Here is a 15,873-nt window from a genome sequence, read left to right as displayed (position 1 = left end):
TTCTGTATGTCTACAGTATTTTGTGTGCTGGAAGCAAAAACACTGCATCTCTATGTACTAGCTGGTCTGCTATTAGGGGAGAAGCATTATGCCTTCTAAATAAGATATATAGAGAAAGCATAATTATACCCTCTAAAGAGGATATAATCTCATGATTGTGCAGCAGAGTTATCCTCAAATTGCACCACAAACCATTCTTGTATGCCTGATAGACTAACTCTGGGCTCGGCTACTGGTCTGAGGGTATTATTTTTACTGAAAAGCTGGTTTAATATTGAACACATGTGTACTCATATGTTGGTTCATGTGCATGAAGTACCCTATTTACTAAAACAGATACACCTATCTGGTTAGTTTTTATTCACATTCACACAGATATAGAGAAACCAAGTACTTGAAACACTCAACTGTAATTTTTTTTTTCCACAGCTAATAATGGCTCTTCACAACAAAAAAGAAAAACACTTTTTTTAAATGCAGTGGTGGGGGGAAAGGCTAGCAGGTTTATTTTGTTTAAGTTGCTGTGGTGTGTCACATTCAGCTCTAAACACTGCAGCTATTACCATATGTCATCAAATAACCAGCATAAGCAGCTGTGTTGTTCCTCCACAGTGACCCCATCTAGAAGTTTAGAGACCAGGAGCAGGATGATACCTATTTCTAGCCCCACACAGTCATGCACATACCTATGTACAGTTCAAGAAAGTTTTTAAATGAAAAGGAATATTTCACCCTACTGAACACTTCACTGCTCCTGTGTCTTGCTTTTGCAGGATGCATTATTGCGCAGAAACATTTGCCAAATATATGGCAAAACCCATTAAATTCTGATGTTTCTCTGGGTGCGGTAACGATACAACACAACAACTACAATAATATATTTATATCTATATATCCTTTTGTTCCTGCTGTTTGCTGAGTTTTTGAACTTGTGCAAAAAGCCGTTTTCACCAGTGTAACAGTGGTGTTTAGTGAAGACAAAGCTTGTTCATCACAGCAGGGGGACAAAGGGGAGAGGAACGAAGGTCAAAGGGTAAATTCCAATTGCTGAGACATGTTTTTATGAGTTGAATCTTAACCATGTGATAAGCAGCATTCAGAGTCTGAGCAAAATGGAGTAAGGAATCTTACTTATCTGGGGGAACATTCATGAACCACTGTAGCAGTTTGATACCCGGCTGGGTTCTTGCTTTCCTGTTGTTGCTTTCTCCTTTTGTTCTAGTTGTCAAATGGAGTGTTCTTAGGTAATTAACGTGTTCCTTCAGCCTTTGGAAATGGAGAGGAAAACAAGTGCTTGGTTTCTGCTGTATGCATGGCAATTACTTCTGCTTCACAGAGTGCCTTTGATTCCCAAGATACACAAAAGGTGCTGGTGCTATCTTTTTGGTAGAAACAACATATAAGAAGAAAGAGGCTCCCCTTAGATACAAAAACACTGTGGGCAGAAACTGCAAACACTCTGTGTGAAGGGATAACAGCAGCAGCTGCTCCAAGGACAGGTGTAGCAGATTTTCCACTACCTCTTACACAAATAGGATAGGATAAACTTTTGCCCTCTTGGCAGATCCTTTTCCTGGTGGTGAGCAACCCTCCTTCTCATCTGATTCTGTTTTCTTGCTAGCTACATAGTAGGAGTGCAGGAGTCCTGCATCCAGCAAGATGGTATTGGGAATATCCTCTTGTAGGATGGATACATTAAATGCAGCTGTGCTGTGACTGAACTGAGGAAGATCTGCTAACCACTATCTCTGCAATATCTATTGGTAGCTGAGCCAAAGGACCACAAAGATGGGATTTTGGTAAGCAGAGACCCCATCCCTGCTGAAACTCCCTAAAAATGTGTCATTAGAAGAATTTAATTAACTGAGTGTAAAAAGTAAGCTGGTTGCTCTATATCTGGCCTTGCTAAATCAATTTCACTGCTGATATTATTGTTAGATATAAATGAGTGCATCTACACCAGTTTATGCCTGCAAAAATATTAATCTGTTGGTTTTGTACAAGTTGTAGGAGTACTGCCAGTGATACCACAAATTAGGCCAAACAAAAATAATGAGCCACTTAAATGTTGTGTTACTATATATGAAAGAAGATTTAGAAAACAAGGTCCGCTCCTTGTCCTGTTCTTAAAGCTCTGTGAACACTGACAGTAATTTAATATAACCAGAACCCACCCACACTGTTTGATTCCTGTGTTTTGACAGACAATTTACCAGTTCCTCAGTTGCTCTAAATCTGCAGTTTCATTTCAGTCACTGGAGCTACATCAGTTTATTCCACTTATGGACCTGATCCAACACCTTCAAATAGCTACAGGAGGAGAAGATTTCTGCCTGTTTTGTCCTGATTTACAGGATCTGCTCCCTATGTTTTCTCATATAACAGATATGACATAATTTTCCCACCAATTACTGTTACAACTACCATAAGTGGCAGAAAATACGTCATGCAAACCTGATCCTAAAATAAGCACCTCAAATCAGTAAATGTTTCTGACTTTTAAGGACAATTCTCTTGAGTTTAAGTTTATAGGATTATTGCTGAAGTTTGTACGGTGGTGCAGTCTATTTCACTTCAACAGTAAAATTTATTAATGGGAGTAATTGAAATGTATCTTTTGCCTATGAGCAGAGCTGTAACATTCCCATCCAAATATTGATGATGTCACATGTCCCCTGAAGGTCCAAATCTTTCTAAGTGCTTCAGGGGAGATAAGAGAGATTAACAGCCTGAAGAAATAGTCCTACTCCGAGCTCTCATGTAAGCTTCGTATTTGTCCTAGAAGAATTAAAGTGTAGTAATGGGGCATATTTTTCCACTTAGGTTTTCATTGCAGTATCTTTCTTCTGTACCACTTGTATAATTGAGTTTCCCTATTTTGGAATGGGTTCACTTGACCCCAGAATAACCTAAAATATTACTAAATTATTTTCACCATTTTCTAAGGAAAAAGATATTTCCTTTACTCCTAGTGTCAGCAAATAATAAAATATTGTTGCTTTGCTGATAGCACAGCAGACAAAACCCATAAAGCTAAATAGACTTTTTGCAATGCTAAAAATTGACTCGAACAGAAAGCAAAATTAACTTTTTAATTTTGTTTAAGGCAGAGATATTAAATAATCTCCAAAGTCAAACACTGCTGAAAATCTTATTTTTAACTGGGGAGCATTTGACAGCATTGAAGGTTTCACACAGCTAAACAAAAGCTTTCTGAGGGAAGTTTCAGAAGGCATTTTTTTACGCTTTGTCCATATTCTAAGTGCCCTCTACTGCCAGAGGAGCCGCACTACAGAGAAAGGCAGCTCGCCTGAGAGAGCGGGCAGGAACCCACCCAGGGACTGCCGGAAAGGAGAATTTGATACTTCCCGGTGCTGCTTTTCAGCCTATATTGAGAGCTATCAGCAATAAGATGTTGCGTTTTTTATAAGAAAAAGGAAAATTAACCCAGTGGCAAACGGAGATATGTAACCATTTATTTCTCCTGGCAATGTGAGTTCTTCCTTTCTGCAGCTTGTGGTGTCTATTTTGGCATTTGAGAGAAATATTTCCCAAGGCAGCTGTGACCGTGCCTAAGGCGCAGAGAAGTTTTAACTTGTGCCCAAGCACAGCCCGGTCCGGGAGAGGAGGGAGGGAAGAACCCCTCCCTGGGGAGCTGATGGGGTGCAGTGCTGGGGGAGCTGAGGAAATGTAATCACCACATGCACTCTCAGCGCAGAGGGAATTCTTTCTGGGAACAGGGGGTGTGTGAGCCAGGAGTGGCTCCCCGGGAAGGAGCTCTCCTCCTCCTCCTCCCGAGTGAGGGCCGCTCGCCGGCACAGCCCGGCCCGCGCTGGGCTGCTCGCGTTCCTTGTGTGCCGTTTGCGCTGCATTTCCCAGTAGAATGGCTTTCGGCTTTTTACCAAGCTTTTATTGTTCAACAGAGACCAAAAGTGACTTAGGCGTTTCTGGGTGTTATTTCCATGTAAAGCAGTCAGACAGAGAAAATGCAGGTCTGCGCTAAGTGGAGCTGCAGATCTGATGGTGAAAATCAGTTCTGAAAGCAACAACTCACCTATGGCTCAACTTTGGCCCTTTATAAGTTAGAAGAGGATGTTTATGTATTCTAGATAGTCTAAGTACATTTAAAAATCTGTATTGTGCATAGTGTAAGACCATGCATGCATATTAGCGCATGTATGCGTGTACATATATATATATATATATATATATATACAAATATATATATATGTGTGTGTCTGTATTTACTGTGTGTTTGTGGTGATGGATAGTCCAATCACTCTGGCCAGGCTGTGAACAAACATTAACCGTAATACTGAAGTCCCTGGTCTCTGATCAGATTAACCCTTCATTTCCCAGCACACCTGGCAGTGCACTGAAATTCCCTGGCAGTTTCCTGTCTCCTGCAGAGGTCATTATGAGTTCAGGTACAGTCTCGGCATTTGGAAGATACAGGAATCCTTGAAAGGTGGGAATTATGGCTGTTTGTAGGTGTCGTGGAGGCCTTGCTGGTTACTGAAGTGGCCGATGCTGTGGGTGCAGCTCCATTATGGGGCCTCTTGTTGGGAGCTCCCAGTGCTGCAACAGCCACTGTTTCATTATAAAACAACTATTTGAGAAATTACATTTTTGTTCCTTTTTTCCTCCTGTTCTGATTTACAATATGAAAGACATTCCATACACCTGTGTGACCTCAGGGTGATATTGAAAAACTTTAAAAGCAAGAGCTCAGCTATATTCTCTGCTCTTCCTCATGAACGTATGGGATTATTTTTTACAGGATATTCTGAAGTGCCATGTCTAACCTGGTTTAAATAAGGCAAACTACAGGAATGAGTTTGCTACTTTTGGGAAAGGCTTTGAAACCAGTTTCTCTTGCAAAATATGGGGTAGGACTTTTTAATGATTTTTGCTAGTACTTAGCAGAATTCTGAAAAACAAACAGAAAAAATTAAAGTTAAGTAAGTCTATAGATTCATCAGATTGTGAAGTCAGTTCTTGGACTTGCTAGCTGAGATTCCTCAATAAGCACTTCATTATGAAAGTGAACATATTTATACACTGAACATAAGGAGGCAGGTGTTCTCAAGAATCTTTTGCTTCTAGAAATACTCTCATGTTTTGCCATGCAATTAAAATTATAACAGCCATATGAGATAGAGCTGAATTATCTTCCACTATATATATTATATATACACACACACACACACACATATATATATACATATATATATATATACATATACATATATATTTATTTATTTATTTATTTATTTATTTATATGATGCTTCTGTGCATGTAAGACTCCTGAGGCCAGCTGCACTTGAAAGTGAGGCACTTCGTTTCGGTAAGAGTAACTTTCAGCATGATAGTGATCCTTCAATATTTCCAAGGGCAGGACATCAGCTCTTATCTCAGTGCAAAACTCCAAATGCTCAACAGATTTTATTGTTTGAATCTCCATGCTCAATTCATCTTTTTTCCTCTGCTGAGAGTGGAGACAAAGGTGTTGATAATTTCCAGCCTCTACTGATGGATTCAATAGTTTGGGGTGCAATAGTTTGAGGTGACAAATTTTACTATAGGAAGAAAGCCTGACACTAAAGATCTCATTAATATAGTGTAGGCAGACTGAACAAGAAACTGTGACTTCAAGTGGAAGTGGACAAATTCAGCTAAGCAAGAAATTATGTATAAAACCAAAACCCATGGCTCTTCTCCAAGTTATACAAACTCTTAGTATCTGCAGACAAAAACTTGATACTTTTAAGGAAGTTACACTCTAGTCAAGCAGAAACTACTTGTTTGACTGCAGAGGTAACTGTGTAGAATTTGGTGGCTTCTGGTATCCCTGTAGTAAGTTGAGTAGCTTCTGGTAGTAGCTTCTGGTCCCTGTAGTATGTTGGATTACACATACAATGGCAAAAGATCGGAACTGATGATATTCAGCAGAACCCTCTAGCCGGAGCTCCATGAATGATTGCACTAGGTAATTATGATATTGTTTTCTCACAGCCTGTGTAAAATTTGATTCAGGGACTAGATATGAAAGGTACATGTAATGAGATACAAAAGTGACAGCAAACAATTTACTTCATCTTGAATTTGGGTAGTTTAAGCGGGTCACTCTCCAGTGATGGAGTTTGATTTGCCAAGAATGGTACAGTCCCTGTCCTAGAGTGCTGGCCAAACTACCACAGGTGGCTGAAGAAATCCAGGCCTGGAGAAACTAGACACCAGTATACAGAGGCCACTACTAAAAAGTAGAATGAAAACATACAGCAAGATCTAGCACTGTAAATGGAGTGGAAAAGTGTCAAAGACTGGTACTCCTGTGCTACTGCCTCAATGTTTCTCAGCTGCTCAGGTCAAGCATTCACAGCAAAGGATTCAGAAGATGAGGATGAACAGTCAGAGATGCCTTCTCATCACTTGCCTTTTCCTTGACTGGCTTGACATTCTCACATGGGAGCTCCCACCTTAACAGCTCCCTAGTAAAAAAGGGGCACAGTGCACAGGCTCTTTATGGCAGCTCTCTCCTGGAAGACCATGAAGTTTTATAAGCTCCAGCTGTTTGAATCAAAGACCACATTCCCTACTCCTCTACACCAGTGACCAGCACTTCCCAGAGATGCAGCCTCACTAACAGAGAGGGGCCCAGCTCACCATGATTTGCCTCCCTCTTTGGCTGATGCCCACTGCTCTCATGCTGGGTCTTGCTCATACACATGCACACACTCTCTCCCCATGTGTATCACCATGTTATGGATACATATGGTAAGTCATGCATTCCAGTAATATGCATTCCTTTGAGTATTACTGCACTCTTAAATATTCTGTACATGCAAATACATAGCTATTGCTAATATTCCCTTGCACCCCTCTCCCTTCCACTTAAGACCTCAACCTTCAAGCCACTAAGAAAATCTCAGCAAGGGATAAGAAATGAAGCAATTTTATTTAAAAGATACACTACTTTCACTATATTGGAGTGAACCATAAAAACCTTAAAGTCAGATTATTAGAAAGTGTTTAATAAGCCAAGTATTGAGAAGCTTCTTCTCAGCCTGGTTGCCGAGGATCTCAATAATTCCTAGCTCAGACTTAAATAAATGCTAGTAAACCTTGACATTATTACAATGAAAAATCATACACAAAATAGTGACAATCTTGCTTATATCAAGCAGTAATGGGGTGAGCCTTCTCTTATTTTGAAGAATTAAACAAGATAATTTAATGATTATTGATCAACTGCATTTATTGACAGAAAGATATTATCAAACTACCTGATGAAAATAAAACTGCTTTGCAATAGTACTGTTGATGCAATAAGATCTATGAAGCATTTGCTGGGCTTTTTGAAGATTTGAATTGAGGATCTAGACGGGTATAAAATAAATGTTTTACATATTATGTAACTTAACCGTGAGTTCATGGATCTTGAAGTCTAATTATAAGTGGGAAATTATCACTGAGTAGAACTACACTAGAATTTTTTCCAACTTTGTCATATTTTTAATAACACTCAGAAACCACCTAACTATATCACTTCTGATAAAGTTTTCATATAAAGGAAAGACTGAAAAGTGATAAGTAAGGATAAAAGCAGATCAGTAGTATAGACACATCTCCTTCATAGAGAGCTAGAACAGTCAAACACATGCTTAATACCAATAATAAAAGCTTCTTTATCTGAAAGAAAATACATGTCATATTAAAAAGAAAGAAATTCCAGATTGTAAGATTATCAGGCAGTATTTCCGATAAAAAATAAGTAGCACTCATGGCAGACACCTGAATATGTCTTGCTCCTGAGTAACCATTGTGGCTTCTGTGAGCAAAGGTATGATTTAGTAAAATAAATAGCAAAACACTTGAGGGTTATAGTGTCTTGGTATTGGAGCATCTGCTGTTAGAGTCCAACACTGCTGTCCACACTTTAGGAAGATATTACAAAAAAATCTGAGAGGGTTCAGAAAAGAGGTAGGAAACAAAGGGGAAAGCTGCAAAAATGACTGCAAATATTAAAAGTGGTGGTAAAGTTTTGTTATTAACTTGATCAGTTCACATCTGAATATGGAGTCTTGATCATCTATAGTTTGATGCCGTATTTTGACTAAGTTTCTGTGCTTAATTTGGGAAAAATCTACTACTTACTCTAATGCAATAACTTCTTAGGGTGGTTTAGAAGATCTGAAGTTTTTGCGCTTCACCACTACTGACTTCATAACTGCAATTTTTTCCCTCTCAATATTTCTGTAAAAAAGATAGCGAAAGAGTAAGCCCAAAGTCTAGGTGGAGATAAAAAGTTGTGACATGTCTCCTTAGCTAACAAAGCCAATCAGAGCCTGGAATTTGCTGTATTTTATGCTCATGTTGAGGAATGAACAACACAGCTATTTCCCCCTTGCCTTCAGAAGCATGTCCATGCACAAGTCTGTCTCTGTGCAAACATCCCTTGTGTGGGAAAGGATGGCTGGACAGCTGCAGGCTTGTGCTTGCCTCTGCTACAATGAAGTATGGAGGTAAGAGATGAGAGACAGAGGCAAGGAAAGGCTTTGTGCAGCACTACCAGCTTGGCTTGAGCTACTTGCTTAAATCTGAATCTGGGCATTGCTACCAAGCAGGAGAGGTAAGCCTTTGAACTCATCAGAAAGAAGGTCAAAAGAGCAGATTTTCTCAAATCTGTAGTTATCTACATGGGGAAGTGTACTTTGAAGACTGCACAGTTGTTCAGTCTAGCAGAAAGATATGATAAGATCCAACACCTGGAAATAGAAGTGAAAATAATTCAGATTAGACATAAGGCTTGTGTTTTTAGCATTGTGGGTAATTAGGCATTGTGAATTAGCAAGTGATGGCTGCAGTGTATTTTTCATCATGAGAAAATGCTAAGATTGGGTATTTCTCTAAAAGGTATATTCAGCTCAACCATAGCTGTAAGACTAGAAAAAAGAATTAATTCAAGGATGTTCTTTGACTTATGTTATGTGGAAAAGGAGGAGAATACAATAGATAATCATAGTATGGCACTTTGCCCTAAAATGTGGATAATTGTGAGTTTGAAAATATAAGAGAAAATGCAAAAGATATGTGGAAAAGATAGTTCAATTAAGTAGACATAGTGAGAAATTCTAATCTCTGTATGCACTTCTCTCTCTTTTGTGTAGCTGAGACTCTACCCTGAGTCTCACTATATCTGAGCAGACTTGCACTGGTACTGACCAGATTTATTCAGAAGCTGGAACATAATACCTCAGCTCAGCTTCCACTGTGGATCCACTGCACTTCCCTGAGTGACTGCACAAAGTTTCAAGTACGAGAAAACTGTCTGTGCTCTCCAGGGCTAGCAATAAAACACAAAATAACTGAGAATGGAAACAACTAGCTTAGGCAGATGGGAGAGAACTAAATATCTACTTAGACCTGTAAGTTGAAGTTGTGAAAGGCTCCACACTTCAAAGCAATAATTTAACCCATAACTCTGACAAGTCTGTCTGCTCTATTCTCTGCTTGCCCAAGCACTGAAATGCCAGTTCAGCAGATGACCTGAACTACCCATTCCTATTCCCTGTTGACCAAAATCTAAATGATATTTCCAGAAATGTCATATTCTTTGCATCATTTTCCCTCTTTTCACAGCTCTTGCAAATCTCTCAGACACCTGGAACTCTTGACCAAGGACCAAATCCTTCATCTCCCACAATGGCAATAAACGATCAGAATTTAGGAATAGAAATAGGTTGCAGCTGCCACATATAATACCACAGATAACACAGAATGGAAAAAGTCAGCTTTTGCTGCTTCCCTAAGAAAAGAAAAATTAACCCTTGACTTGCAGTTCTACAGTCATCTCTTATTTGAAGCATTTTTTCTTCCAGTTATTTCCTGGAGTTAAAGCTCAGAATTAGAGCCTGCTCTCGCTTGCTGCCAGTTAAACTTTTAGGGGTAGTTTTAGAACTTCTGAAAAAGAAAAGTTCATCTTCCCTGAACCTGTGCATTGCCTAACAATGCCCATAATCATTTGCTCCTCATTTCATCAATTTCTACATTTATTACAGTTTTATCACATGTTAGAGATAGCTAAGATTTTTTTGCATGGTTGCTAGACCCTCTCTAATGTCAGAATGAAGCTGGGTATGTAAAGATTTCACAGATTAGGATCACTGCATGGCTAGTACGGTCCTATTTATTTCTAAGATATTGTAGCAGCTGAGATCAGATGAGGTATTTGGGCCAGTAGGTCAAGTTTCACTGGGAAAAGGACATACTGTCTGTTAGGGATCCTAAACCCAAGCAAACCAGGCAGTATGTAACACTGCAAAGTCTCCCAAATGTTTTTCATGAGAGACAGAGGTGAACATCAGAGATCTTCATTCTAACAAGACTTTAAAAGCAGAAATATTAAATTGTACTGCAGCTTCAAAAATGCATACAGACAAGCTGAAATAATAAATTTCATTGAGACCCTCAAGTGTTATTAACATCCTTACTAAGCTTCAGATAACGTTCTGTTTGGAAAATACTCTATCAGTTACATCAGTTCACATGTGAAATGGCAAAAGATGGAAAAATACATTATGCCACAACTCACAAGAAGGTTTTTCTGAATCACTGAATTAATCAGCAGTTTGGAGTAGGTGCTTTGAAGGGCCTCCTCTAGCAGGTCCCTGTTTTTCCCAGCTCTGTCTTTTGGGGACTCATGCCCACACATTGCAGTTTTTTCAGCCAACAATGGCTCCATTCTATGACACAGGAAGACCACTCACACACTGAAATGGCAACTGTCTGTACAGCATCCTCTGAGGCAACTCAGTGAATGTCAGCCTTGTCTTGGGCTCTGCTTCTCATATAATTTCTTCTTTATTTTAATTGTACCTTCGCTACATGTACATAACTCTTTGAAACACCACATTCTAATTCCTGTTTTGGACTCTCTGGAGCCATGCAGTTGATTCCTCATGTAGACTTGCCCAGCTCATGAGTCAATTTAACCAAGGAAACTTCCCAAGCTGTAGAGCTGTGCAGAGAGCAGACTCACAGCTTGGTGCACTGCAAATCTTCCTGGCACATCTATATTTTTTGTGTGTCCTTTGCTGAAATTCCTGCAGTACTCAACAATGTGATAAGGTCTTTGCCAAAAAGTAAAGCAGTTTGTGAGATTACAGGCTTGGGTTATGGCATAGAGAGGCTGCCATCTGAGAAAAAAGCACTAAGAAAAAAAAGAAAAGCCACAGCTTCCATGAGGAAAGCATAAGCAACCCTCAAACCTTGAAAAAAGTGCAAGAAAATCACTGTCAGTTGCTGTCCCACTTGTTTTGGGTGTCAAGGATGGAGCTGGTATGGGTTCCTCACCCAGTGAACAGTGGGAAAACTGGAGACCAGTACAGGAGATGTGGCTGCCCAGATGAATTGCTAAGACACAGCAGAAAAGAATAAGTGAAAACAAGCTATTTTGGGAGTCTAAAAACACAGATTTCCTCCCTTTAACAAACCTTTTTGTGCCAGAACATCTAGACAGCAAATTTTATCCTGGAGAAATCTTTCTCCACCTTCTCACTGATTGGTTTTTTTTTCCTCTTGCCCTTTTTTCCCAAATAAGAGACCTTATATTCAACAGTATCTTGGTACATACTGGTGCATATTAAGGAAAGACCAGATTCAGTTCAAATTTTCTTGTTTACAATTTCAGGCTGAATTCTGCCCTCCAGTCCTGACTCCAATGGGAGTAACACTTGTGTAATTGAATACAGAATGCAACCCTTACAGTTTTGGTCTGACCAGTAAGAGAACTTTATGTGTGTTTACTTCATTTTTAGGTTTAGGCATTTTTTCAAATTGGGGCATAAGTTCTGCTCTCATGTGAGGAATGAAAATAATAAAATAAAAGGCAGAAATTAATATTTGGTTTCAGTACAGTCATGCATCCATGCATACATCCATATGTAACATGTAGAGAGAAAGAGAGGAAGGAATGTCTGGAAGATATTATTTTTAGAGGTATATAACCATTAGACATCCTTCCTTACTGTTGAAAAAGTCTTCAAATCAATGCAGTAACAAAACATCCACTTGTTGTTTATTGATGAGGATGCTCCTGTGGCCAGCTGTAACAGGGTCCTGTTCTGAGGGAGAGAGCCTGCAGCAAACTCCCCCAGCGGCACGGGGAGCAGGATCAGGCCTTGCTGGCTTGAAGGTCACTGCATAATACATTCACATTTACAGTACTGAGCACAGAATGGCCTTTGTGGCAGATGTTTTGCTTTCCTGTAAATTTTGTATTGTGAAAATATGACAATATTTAGGGTGGGGTAAAATACACCTGAAGAAAGAATTTAATGTGGTCATAAGGAAGGATATTTAGAGGAAGGAACTTGGCCTGCTTAAGTCTCGGCATGGATCGGTAATAACCAACCTCCTCCTTGAATACTGAATTAATTCCCAAGGCTACAGTAACCCCTAAATTATCAAAGTTTTGCCAGGCCAAGGAAAAGTGGGTACTGTACCAAATCTGAAAGCAAAATTGAGGGAGAGAGATAGAAAGGGCAGAGATAATGTAAAAAGAGACCACAGAGAAAAACATTAATTTAAAACAAAACCCAAAATAACACTACTTTGATTTTTACTCGAAAAAACACATCAGAAGTCTTGCACCAGTGCCAGTCTGGAGAGGCAAGGAACTGGGAAGCTTTTTGCAAATTATGGTATCAGTACAACAGACAAAATGTTAGGACATTTTAGCAGATGGGGATGAGAAGAAATTGCAAAGGTGAGATGATATTTAACCAAGTTGTCTGAGAACTGATATGTGAAGCACAGTAATGGTGCTTTGGTTTAAACCATCCACAGAGGCAGAGAAACCAAGTGTGATTAATGCAACATTGATCTTCACTAACATTCCTGTGGTGCTAGTTATTGCAGGCCTGGAAATTTATTTCTCTATCAGGTAAAAAAGTAGAGACTGTAACAAAACTTCAGTATTATATGGGAAGAAGATCAAGATTAACTTTTGTACAGCAGTCATGCCCCAAAATCTTCTATAGTTGTTAGATCACGTCAATGTGTGTATGGATAACACAGCCAGTTGATACAGTGTGACTGGATTTTCAACAGACTTTCAACAAAATCCCTCACCAAGGACTCCTAGAGAAACAAAAACTTGAAGATTAGTCATGGGCTATATGGAAGGTATTCCTCAGGATTAGCAGCTGGTGAAAAGAAGGGAAACAAAGGGACACAGTAAGTGGTCAGTTTTCACAGAGAAGGACAGTTACTGTCAGAATTCCACTGGAGAGCTCTCTTGGGAGTCTGCTGTTCAATGTATTCATAAATTATCTGGAAAATGTTAAGTAGCAAGTTATCACTTTACTGTTTATGAGAATGATTCAGGATTAAATCTATAATGTAAAGTGTAATGGAAATTGCTACACAATAAAAATAGCATATGGAATAAAGGGTAAAAAACTTGGAGGTAAACAGCCTTAAGATATACAGGAGGAGACATTCTCATCTCAGGAGATTTTAGGCTACTGTGAGCCCATTGGCAGTGCCAGAACAATTGACAACAAAAGGCAAGAAGGGAGTTAGGAGCTACCAGAAGAAGAATAAAAGAAAGAAAATATTATTGTGCTTGTGTGTAAGTCTCTGGTACATGCATAACCAGAGCTCCACATGCAGCTGGGGTGAACAGTGTTGAGGAACACCAAATGGTTTCTGAGAGAGAAAGACTGAACATATCTTTGAGAGTCTCAAATATGTCTTCTGTGCAACTGCTGATAACTCCACAGCCTGCAAACGGAGCCTGTTGTAAAGCCACCCATCTTATACTTCCTGTAGAGATTCTGAGCAGCACTGCCAACAGGATATGCTCAGGACATATTTGTTCCCATGAACAAACATGTCCACACTTGATGGTTATTCCATGAGGAATAACCATCTAGTGTGTGCTCTATCAACTAATCCTTTCTGGGAAGAGCTGGCTTTACTATGTGTGTGCTGTATGGATGGTTTGTGTAAGCAGAGCTATGCTTTGTTGAGCAGTGTGTAGTTACACACACTGTCCAGGAAAATTATGCTGTCAGCATGGTGATCCTGCCAAGTTCCTAGGGGGATTCCCTTGCATCTCCTCATGCTTCCAGGGCATCCCTATGGCTCCATGTCAGGAAAATTTAAACAGTGTCTGGAGTGGACTCCCTAAGATCTGTTGTTTGAGGCAGGACTTGCTAAAAGGCTTTTCTGCAGCAGATAATGTACAGTTTTATAGAATCAAATTCTGCATATTCCTACATGTATGTGAGCATGTACAGCTAGGTGTGCATGCCCCTACATGGCCAATAGAGACATCCTATTCTAGACAGATTTACAGTTGTCTAATTGTGAAAATCATACCATGTGCAGTAAATCCTTTTGCTAAGTCAGATTAAAGGTGCTGTTACTCATGGCAATGTAATGCTATCTATAATTTCTGTGTTAAACTTGACATTATAAATCCTTTAATCTGAGTATTTAAAAGCTGTTCTATGGCTCATTTTTCAAACGGCATTCCAGTTAACACATTTACTGCTAATGAACCACTAACTTGTTCTTTCTTTCTTGGATAAATGCTGTTGACCAACATTATTATTTGCTCGTCAAATAATTTTTTTTTTTTTGCTTTTTAATTTAATTGCTTCAATAAAAATATACACCAATAATGCATTTTTAATTACACTTCCCAGGTGACCTATGCAAAAAGAGGTTTTATAATGAAGCCACAATAATTAGCCTGTCACAGTCCAGTTTGGGGCTATTGTGTAGTTGTCCTTTCCATGGTTCACCTTAGCCTGACTGGAATTCTAAAAGCCTTATATATTATCTCCCATAACACTTAGAAAGGTATTAAAAATGTGCTCAGTACTGGCAGAAGCAGGCTTTCTAATTATTGTCAACCATTTCCAGTATGACGTGGTAGATTCCCTTGAGAACTGAAACAACAGCCCACTCCAGGATTTGTAATAGGCCCTAGAGCCTAAGTAGTTGTAGACAGAGCTGTTTCCCTCAGGATAGATAATTGGTTTACATAGCAGCTCCACATCTGAACTAAACCTGTTTTTTCCTATTGTCATTTCCCTGTTAAATATACATAACTATTTGGGGGTATTAAATGCAATGTGGCTGACTACTTAATAGCAGAATAATTTGCATGAGCTTCTTTACCTGGGATGCTAATAACTGTTATCACCCTACATTTCCATGCATAAATGATAAATATTATTAAGGTGAAATTCTGTAGTCCTTAATCAAGAACACCTTTCACAGAAGCCACTGGGAGTTCTGCTCAATTAAATATTGCAAAACATATCTCTCAGTTTGTTGAAAGTAAGATATCATCATTAAGATATTCTACCTAATGTTTTTATTGGTCAGCTTATTAAATGAGTATTAATGTTATGTACAGGTATAACCAACACTGTAGGGTGCTGATCTCTTATCATCAGTTTATAAACCACTTTTATGAAATCCTCAATTAGCAGAATTAATGATTAAGAGACAAATATATTTACTGTCAGTGGAAATAACCTAATTCTAGCAACTAAATGTCCTGAGTCTGAGTTGCTATAAAGAGAAGAGAGACAGTGAGTTTATTTTTAAAATACATTTTACTTTAAGCTTGCAAATCTGGGAGCAGTATGTAAAAAACAATTGTAAAAGAAATCAAGGCACTTCAATAGTCGTGGTATCTTCCTTTAACAAAGGATGTCTTATTATTTCATGTAAGGAAGAAAACAATTGTAGATCATTTGAATAAAACTCATTTGCTCACTGCTTTTCAAGGAACATAAAATCCTGAGTCTGCAAGTATGAAGTACTTCAGAAATTCAGGATGTCCAGAA

Source organism: Taeniopygia guttata, chromosome 7 (genome assembly GCF_048771995.1).
Source record: "Taeniopygia guttata chromosome 7, bTaeGut7.mat, whole genome shotgun sequence".
In the NCBI taxonomy this organism is placed as follows: domain Eukaryota; kingdom Metazoa; phylum Chordata; class Aves; order Passeriformes; family Estrildidae; genus Taeniopygia; species Taeniopygia guttata.
The sequence above is the reverse complement of the archived record's forward strand: the minus strand, read 5'-3'. Positions refer to the sequence as shown.